The sequence below is a fragment of the Telopea speciosissima genome, chromosome 9, assembly GCF_018873765.1.
Source record: "Telopea speciosissima isolate NSW1024214 ecotype Mountain lineage chromosome 9, Tspe_v1, whole genome shotgun sequence".
In the NCBI taxonomy this organism is placed as follows: Eukaryota; Viridiplantae; Streptophyta; class Magnoliopsida; order Proteales; family Proteaceae; genus Telopea; species Telopea speciosissima.
In genome coordinates, this window is record NC_057924.1 from 61998136 (window position 1) to 62007021 (window position 8886).

Sequence of the window (8886 nt, forward strand, 5' to 3'; positions counted from 1 at the left end):
AGTACCAGAGAATCACTCTAGTCACACAAGTCCAAGGTTCTAAGGTATATCTATATATATATTTATCACACCAATATGTAGGCATAAATTCAATAATTACATTCACATCCCTATGGACATATCTGTCATCTAGGTCAATCCACCAGAACAAGAAGTTCTCAGGTACGGTTCACTAAGTCTTTTTTTTTTGGAAAGTCAAATCACGGTGTAGGACTTTCTCTATGAGTCTAAACAAGGTTTGGATGGACCAAGTAAAGTTCAAATAGAGTCGTCACTAGCTTGAGGTGTTATGAATGACTTCCAAATACACGTGACCTTTATGGCTTACTCAAATAAACCAGTCTATTACTTTCCTTTCCTACGCACCCCATTGAGGGTCTCTACCCGTATAGGTTTAGGTTTCTCTATCCATAAGGTTCGGGTCTTTAAATTCATAGGATCGAAGGTCTTTATCCTCAAAGGTAACTCTTCTTCCTTTATGTAAGGGAGGAGTCACGTGATTACCAATGCCTGCTACTTTTTATTAGTGGCCTAGTCGGGTACAAGTCCTAACCTCTTTCAATTCAAGGTATTGACTAGACTTAGGTGGTTCCCACAAATGGGTCACACAACGGGTGTCCGATCTAGGGTATAGGCACATAATCACATATAAGTGTAGTCAAAGGTCTCCAAAACAAGCTAAAAATCCTAAAAGAAATCGGGTGAACTCACGAGCGGTGTCGATGCAGGTCCGTTCGTGGCTCCTCCGCAAAATAGGGAGAGCAGACTAACGGCGGATGTGGAATGCGAATCCGTTCGTTTGTCCGATCTCAAAAGTCTCAATGGCCGAGAGGGTTTAAGTCAAACGGATTTACGGACGGATGCATGAGTGTGGATCTGCTTCGTTGATCCGCATGCATTTATAATGATAATTTCAAGTTTTATGCGGAGCGGATTCACGATAAGTGGATTCGCTCGTTCGTTCATTTGCAGAAATTTAACATAGAGCCGCGAGTTTTAAAACTCACTTTTGGCTCCAAAGAAAGGATATAACTGCGAGGGAGAAAAAGCTCTCTGAGGGACTTCCTTTCAAGCTTCCCTTGGGTGGTTTTCTTGTAATCTCAAGGTTCAACTCTCAGTTGTTCAAGATATGGCTTTCTTCTCATTCCTACTTTCTCTTTTTTTGGATTTGGGATGAATTATTTCAAGTTGTGATCATGTCTTGACTTTGCTTGTAATCTCATGGCTATGTACACCAAATCCATGCCAAATCGATTGAGACTAGGGTTTTTGGGTGTAAATCAAGTCCTATTTGATCGATGACACTAAGTTGTTGGATCCTTGTTTGATTATTGCATCTTTTATAAATTTTCAAGTCTTTGCAAGCATTTTAGAGATTGTTGCTATGTTCGTCATGTCTAGTTGAATTTTACTTGGATTATGTTCAAGTTTTGGTTGTAGTAAAGTCCTCAATTCACAGTATTTTGGGAAAACTCTCCAAGTTCAAATCTAATTCTTTTACATGTCATAAAATCTCATAGAAAATTATCACATTGTCTTATCTTCAAGCATATTCTCTTGTATACATGATTGTTGATAAAATCCTTAGAATCTTTCCTCTTTTCCTCAAATAAATAATTCTTGTCTCTTGTTGGGGTATTTTCATCCAATAACATGCTTGTTTGATATTGGTTGGGATGTAAAGTAGCCAAAAGTATATGTTGTTCACATTGATCTCATTATTCACATCCACGCATTAGGAATCTCACATGGATTTTTACATGTGCATTGATCTTATTCATTTCTCTTCACTCCAAACATCTTCCTATGGTTGTCGTGTCTCATTTTCCCTTATATGCTCTTGTCACAATATAATTTTCACATCTTGTAGACATTTCACTTCTATACTTTTATTTGCCAAGATAAAGCTTAAGTTACCGGGGTAAGATATGCCACAAGAGGGGCGAGGAAACATCAAATAGAGGTAATAAAAGCCTAACATAGGTTGGTTCATCAAGACAGGGCAAGAAAACCCTTTACGGCTTGGGCGGTTTTAGGTGTGGTTTGATGAAGTTGCAACCACGGGTAAATCCGAGCTTTTACGAGAACCAAATTTTGTTATCGAAATTCGTGGATTCTCAATGGGTTTCACAAAATTGAATCCGCAGGTGAAACCGCATGGCCCAAAAATTAAAATTTTAAAACCCGTGACTTAGAGGTTTATTTTCCTCCTTCAAAACACAACTCTAAAGCTCCGGAGAAACTCCAACTGCGACCATACTTGCTCTCTCCTCACTTCTTGGTGGATTTTAGTGCTCCAAATTACTCCTCAACAACATCCAATCGCATTCGGGTAAGATCTCTCTCTCTCCCATTGATTTCTCTCAAGGAGAAACCCCAAAATCGATTTCAGGTTTATAAAACTTGGGGTTTTTTGTTTCCTTTTGCTTGGTAGGTTACTCACAACCTAATCTTAACCATTTTCTCATCATAAGCAACCTATACAAGGGCTTGCATACGATCTTGGCATCTAACTCAAGGATTTAGGTTGGATTTTGGAAAAACCAAAACCTACTCGAATTTTCCTCTTCTCTTTTGTCATGTATGAATCGGTCTTACTAGATAGGGCTTAGTTTACATCCTTTGAGTGGTCACAAGCCAACTTTACTTGTTTCTCAAGATTCAAACTTCCAATCACAAAATCTAAAAATTTTCTTTAAAGTTTATAGCATGTTTCAAGATCAAATAAGTCCATATTTTGCTTGAACTCAACTGCTTTTGCATAAAGCATTACTTTCTAGGCATATTATGACCATGAATCTTCATTATTTATCATGTCATTCACATAATGGCCATGCCTTTCCTTTTTTTTCCCAACTTCTTAGATCACAATTGGATAAAAAAATAGAATTTTCTAGCCTAAGAATTTTGCTATAATTTAATTTGCTTTGAAAGAAAATCAAGGGCTAGGTTTTGAACTTCACAACCTTACATTGATCATCTACTTAGGCCTTAGCATTCAAGGTACTAATTTGCTATCTATTTGACTCTTGGCTGCAGGTTAAAACAATTAATGGCCCCATGAGCACGGCGTACATGCGTTGAACAAGTTGCACCAAGCTGTCCTAGATCCACTATGGTTTCAAAAGATAGAGGACCAAGAGCTTTACCCGGACTACTTCCGCTTAAAAATATAGTGGAAGGGCGGGATGTAGTGTTGGATGATCTCAAAGCTTACATGGTGGGGCAGAGATTCGAGGCATTGGGGTGGACCAACATTCTCAACCTTCCTGAACCATACTACCTACAACTCATTTGCCATTCTATACAACTGGACACCGAGAACCCAGGCATGCGAATTATCGGGTTGTTTCATGTCAAGGGGGTTCCTATAGCCTTCATTGCGGCACGTTGGCGGCGTTATCAACGTGTCCATTGGAGGAGCAAGGACCTATTGTTCACTTAGAAGGAATCCTTATACCTTAATCAAGTGGGAGGTATTGACATTTTGATGGCCATCAAGCGGCCGAACTGCAGTGGTGGATGGCTTCGATGAGGTCACGAAGCAACTCTCCAATCGAGACTTGACGCCTAGAGGGTATCGAGAGGGGTAGATGACATCAACACCTTTCTTGGTCGCGGTGGTGGCGGTGGTGCAACGTCTAACCCAGCTTTCTCTCAACAAATTGAAGTTATTCTGGATCAGTTCTTCTAGTTCTTATCTTAGGATGACCAACTGGGAACTTTTTGAAATGGTAGACTTGTATATTTAATCTGAGATGAACAGAATCAAATGTTTTGAGTTGAAACAGATGAGATCTTGCATTTTGAGTTGGGAAAGGCACAGTTATGCCGAAGCAGAGAATCTGGAACAATTATGATGTTTAGATTAGTATCTTTTGATTGGGCAGGATAGAATCATATGTCTTTGTTGGAATAGATGAAATCATGAATGTTGAAATGGGAAGGATATGATTGCCTCCCAAGAAGATTTGGAATAATTGAATATTTGTAATTAATCTTATATGTATCTCTATGTATTTGCTTACTTCTTTCTTGTTAAAATCATTGTTGATAACTATGCTTGGTTATAATTGGTTCATTATTGTTTATAAATTATAACATATAGTTACCCATTTATGACCTACTTAAGGCTCAACCAAGCAATTATATAGTTGTAGCTTAACAGCCTATGGTTCAAGTCCTAAGTTCCATGTTACCTATTATCTTCTAAGTTCTTGTTTCACCACAATCAGTCTTCTCCTATGTCTGCACACAATCATTTATGTTCTTGAAGATTTTTTAGTTTAGAACCTAATTGTGGAGAGTAAATCAAGAGTCCGCGAGATCTGTGGTCGTGCAGAGCATCATTGCTCGATACCACTGTCACGCCCCCATCCCAACAAGGGATAAAATACATTATAAGGGGTGACTAGGACAACGCTTGTCATCCTACTAAGCTGCCAGGATCACGACAGTGTCCCAACGCTGATCATAACTAATATTAAAACAATATAATATCGAGTGCGGAAAAGGAAATATTACATTCCAAATGATCGGTAGTTTTGCGGAAGCGTATAAAATCAATAGTTACAAGATGATCAAAGCCTAGATGATAAATACCGTAGTTAATCCATTTTTCATTACCATCTAATAATGATTAAGAAGGGTATAACAAGTAAATGTTTTTACATGGGCCTACGCCCTAAAATAAACAAAAGGGGAACAAGTCCCAAGAATTCTCACGGCCGTAGGCGCAATCGTCACAAGGATACCCGTTGCCATGTTCCTCTAACACGCTTAGGCTCCTCCGTACCGCATCATAATCTAAAAATTGTGTACACGAGGGGTTAGCTCTCCACCGAGCCGTGAGGGGATGGGGATGCACAAACACACAATTCACATAATCCAATGATGCATGCATATGTTAAGTAAATTTTCTACCTAACATCACAACTAAGTCGAGGTATATGCTTTGTGACAACTCGGGAGACACTCGTGGGTCACTTAACTTATCGCCACAATGAAACCTCAATTGTCACCTGGGACCTACGCCGATCGAAGCCTCCAAGACCACTCGAGTGGTGGACCCGATAACCAATACTACCATGACTGGCCTCTCCCACCTCCAAGAACGGTGTGCGATTACCCAACACCTAAACCCCTGTTGGTAAGGGTCGTAGCATAAGGGTGTAAAATCCTAGCCACGACTACATGCAAGTCCTATCGTCCCGAGAGGTAATCCAGGCGCATCAACTTTTCATCTGGTTTAGTGCCCGGTTACCAGCACGGACACAGCGCATACGATTCAACATGACATTGTATAATTTCTTCATAATTATATATATTATCCAGGGTTCCAAAGACGCACCCACCGCACCGAGACCCATCAAAGTAAAGCATCTCCAATTTACATCATAACATTCATATATAAAATATGTAATATGCATAATCATGCTTAATAATCTATAATGATGACATAATATACAATGCAATAATAATATCAAGCCCAAACAACCAAACCCACTCACTATTTGTGTTATGTCCCGATGTTATGAGTTGTCGCCGCAATCAAGTAACACGTCACAAGATGAAAACTTTAAACCTAAATAAAGAGTGCAAACAGGATTAATTAAGTAAAGGGACGGATCCCCAAAAGGTCTCCCATTAATCATTTAAGTATAAGGTTTGAAGTGAAGTGGTTGCAGTGTGGTTTCATGCCCAAATTCTGCAACCACATGTAAATCCTAGGAAACCCGGGGCCCGGACGGTTTTAGTCAAGGTCGGATGCGGATGTGGTTTTTAAAACTGAATCCGAGTGTAAATCCTAGGAAACCAGGGGCCCGGGATGTTTTAGTCAAGGTCGGATGCGGATGTGGTTTTAGAAAATCAATCCGAGTGTAAATCCGAGCTTCACGGGGGCCTTTTCGGGAGGTAATTTCGGGGTGGTTTCTTAGTGCGAAACCACATGTAAATCCTAGCTAACCAGGGGCTTAGGATAGTTTTAGTCAAGGTCGGATGCAGATGTGGTTTTAAAACTGAATCCGAGTGTAAAACCACATACCGCAGAACCGAAAATTAAAGGGTTTCTCACTAGGGATTCATTTTCCAAGGGGTTTAAAGGTAGGGAGGCTTCAAGAAAGCTTCCTCCTAGGTCCATTAGGGTTCTAAGACCTCATTAGGTCCATGTAATCCCATGGATTTAAGAGAAAACAAAGAGAACCTAAATTAGGACATAATATGGTAGAAACCTTAAATTTCTTAAATGGAAAGAGATTACTTAGGCTTAGGGCTTGTAATGGAGTGAAATAACTCCACCATAGTCTAGGTTTAGAGGTTCCATCGATTCCTTAGGTTCCAAGAGAACCCTAGGTCGAATTTCTCCCATTTCCCAAACCCCAAAACCCAAAATAGAAGAAAAGAGATGGGATTGAATGGCTTACCCACCCCAAGGTAGAAGGCTCCATGTTGAGGCTCCAAGAAGTGATCTTCAAACCTCCAACTAAGATTCTCCACCCTTCTTCCTCCTTTTCTCCTTCCTTCTTTCTTCTTTCCTTCTTTCTTCTTTCTTCTTTCTCCTTTCTCTCCTCTTTCTCTCTTCCACGATTTAGGCTAGATGGGAGAAGAAATGAAAATGAATCCTTCTCCCCCTTTGTCTTATTTATAGAAAATGGGCTTGGGCCCTTTAAGTTAAATGGGTCAAATAGTTAAATGGGTGGATCCAAGATAAATGGGTCATTAGGCCAAATGGGTAGTTTAAGTTAAATGGGTCAAGAGGGCTTAATGGGTTGACCCATGGTCTTATTTAGGGTACGGAATGGGTTAACCCATCTTTGGGTCAAATAGAGTTAAATGGGCCTGCCCACAACCTTAATTAGGGAAAGCCCATTCTTAGATGGGTTCATAAGAGATGGGTATAAGTCCCCAATGTACTTCCTAAAGGTATGTGGGACCCGAACTTAAATTATTCCCTTCTCTCATGAAATAGCTCGAGCGGTTCAAGCCCGGACCCGCACTTCGAGGTTACCAAGGGAAGAATAATTAATAAGACTTGAGGCTAGAACTTACTTTTCCATTGCCATGGTGAGTCAATGGTAAGCCTGTATCATGATCAATAATTTGTAACTGGGTTTGACCACCAGTGAGAACAGCTCACCAGCACGTGGCAGTGATAACCACACGTCACGGGGAAGAAATAATAATTAATTATGATCCGAGGTGCGGGTATAACACATGGTATCGGTTGAATCGGATGATGATCCGATGACATACTCTGAGGCTCTAAAGGATGTTGATGCCACTAGGTGGCTGGAAGCAATGCGCTCTAAAATCGATTCGATGCATTCCAACAAGGTCTGGACTCTAGTCGATCCACCACTTGGCGTCAAGGCGATTGGATGTAAATGGATCTTCAAGAGGAAGAAGGCGCAGATGGAAAGGTCGAGAGATTCAAGCGAGACCGGTGGCAAAGGGTTATACCCGTAAAGAGGGTATAGACTCGAGGAAACCTTTTCACCAAGGGCAATGATGAAATCCATCAGATTTTATTGGCTATCGCAACACACTTTGATTATGAGATCCGCGGATGGATGTGCGATCGCATTTCTAAATGGGTTCCTTCAAGAGGAAATCTACATGGAACACGAGAGGGGTTCTCTTCCTTGGAGGAAGAAAGAAAGGTGTGCAAATTGCGAGAGGTCCATTTATGGGCTGAAGGCTTCCAGGAGCGGAACATCGGTTTGATCAATCAATCAAATCATTTGGTTTTGATCAAAATATGGATGAACCATGCGTTTACAAGAAGATCGATGGGAGGGCGAGTATGTTTTCTTGTTTTATACGTAGATGACATATTGCTGATTGGTAACGATGTAGGATTCCTTTCATCAAGTAAAACAAGTGGTTATCCACAACGTTTCGATGAAAGACCTTGGTGAAGCCGGCTATATCCTTGGGATCAAACTCGTAAGAGATCGCTAGAAAAGGATGCTAGGCTTGTCACAGGCTACCTATATAGACAAAGTCCTGGCCAGATTTAGTATGGAGAACTCCAAGAGGGGAAGTGTTCCCTTGGACATGGAGTCGGTCTTTCCGGATCTCGTTGTCCTCGGTCTCGGACGAACATTGAAGAGATGAAGAGGATTCCCTATGCCTCAAGAGGAAGTCTAATGTACGCTATATTGCGCACGAGGCCGGACGTCTGCTATGCAGTAGGTATTGTGAGTCATTACGAGTTTAATGAGTGGAGGTGCTATTGTATAGAAGAGTACAAAATAGAAATCTACAGCCGATCCCTATTTTTATGAACACCTTGCATCATGTGATGCGGCTAATAAGGTGTTTGGGTTAGGAAGTTCCTAACATTTCTGGAGTAGTCCCTGATCTTGTTAAGGGCCCTATTCCCCTGTTATGTGACAACAGAGGGACCATTGCACAAGCTAAGGAGCCTAGGGCTCATCAGAGAAACAAGCACGTGCAGCGAAAGTATCACCTCATCAGAGAGATTATCCAGCAGAGTGACGTGAGTATCTCCAAAGTGGACACAACTGAAAATGTGTCTGATGCCATGACAAAGGGTTTGTCACCAGGAGTTTTTGAGAAACACATGGAGGGCATGGGTTTAAAATGTATGGGGAATTGGCTTTGATGTACAAGTGGGAGATTGTTGGACGTGTGTCCATCAAACCCGGTTCGATCCGGTTCAATCCGGTTCACCTTTGTATTGAACATTTATACATTTTAGTTTAATATTGTCACATGCGATATAAACTTTTTGAGCATTATGTGTCCGTAAGTTATACTTAAAATGGTAGTCACGACTAGGGTTTGGGCTGAACACCCTTATCATATGGTCGTCGCATTGGGTATGCCAAGACATGTGATGTCAGGGTATGAATGCGAGTGCTC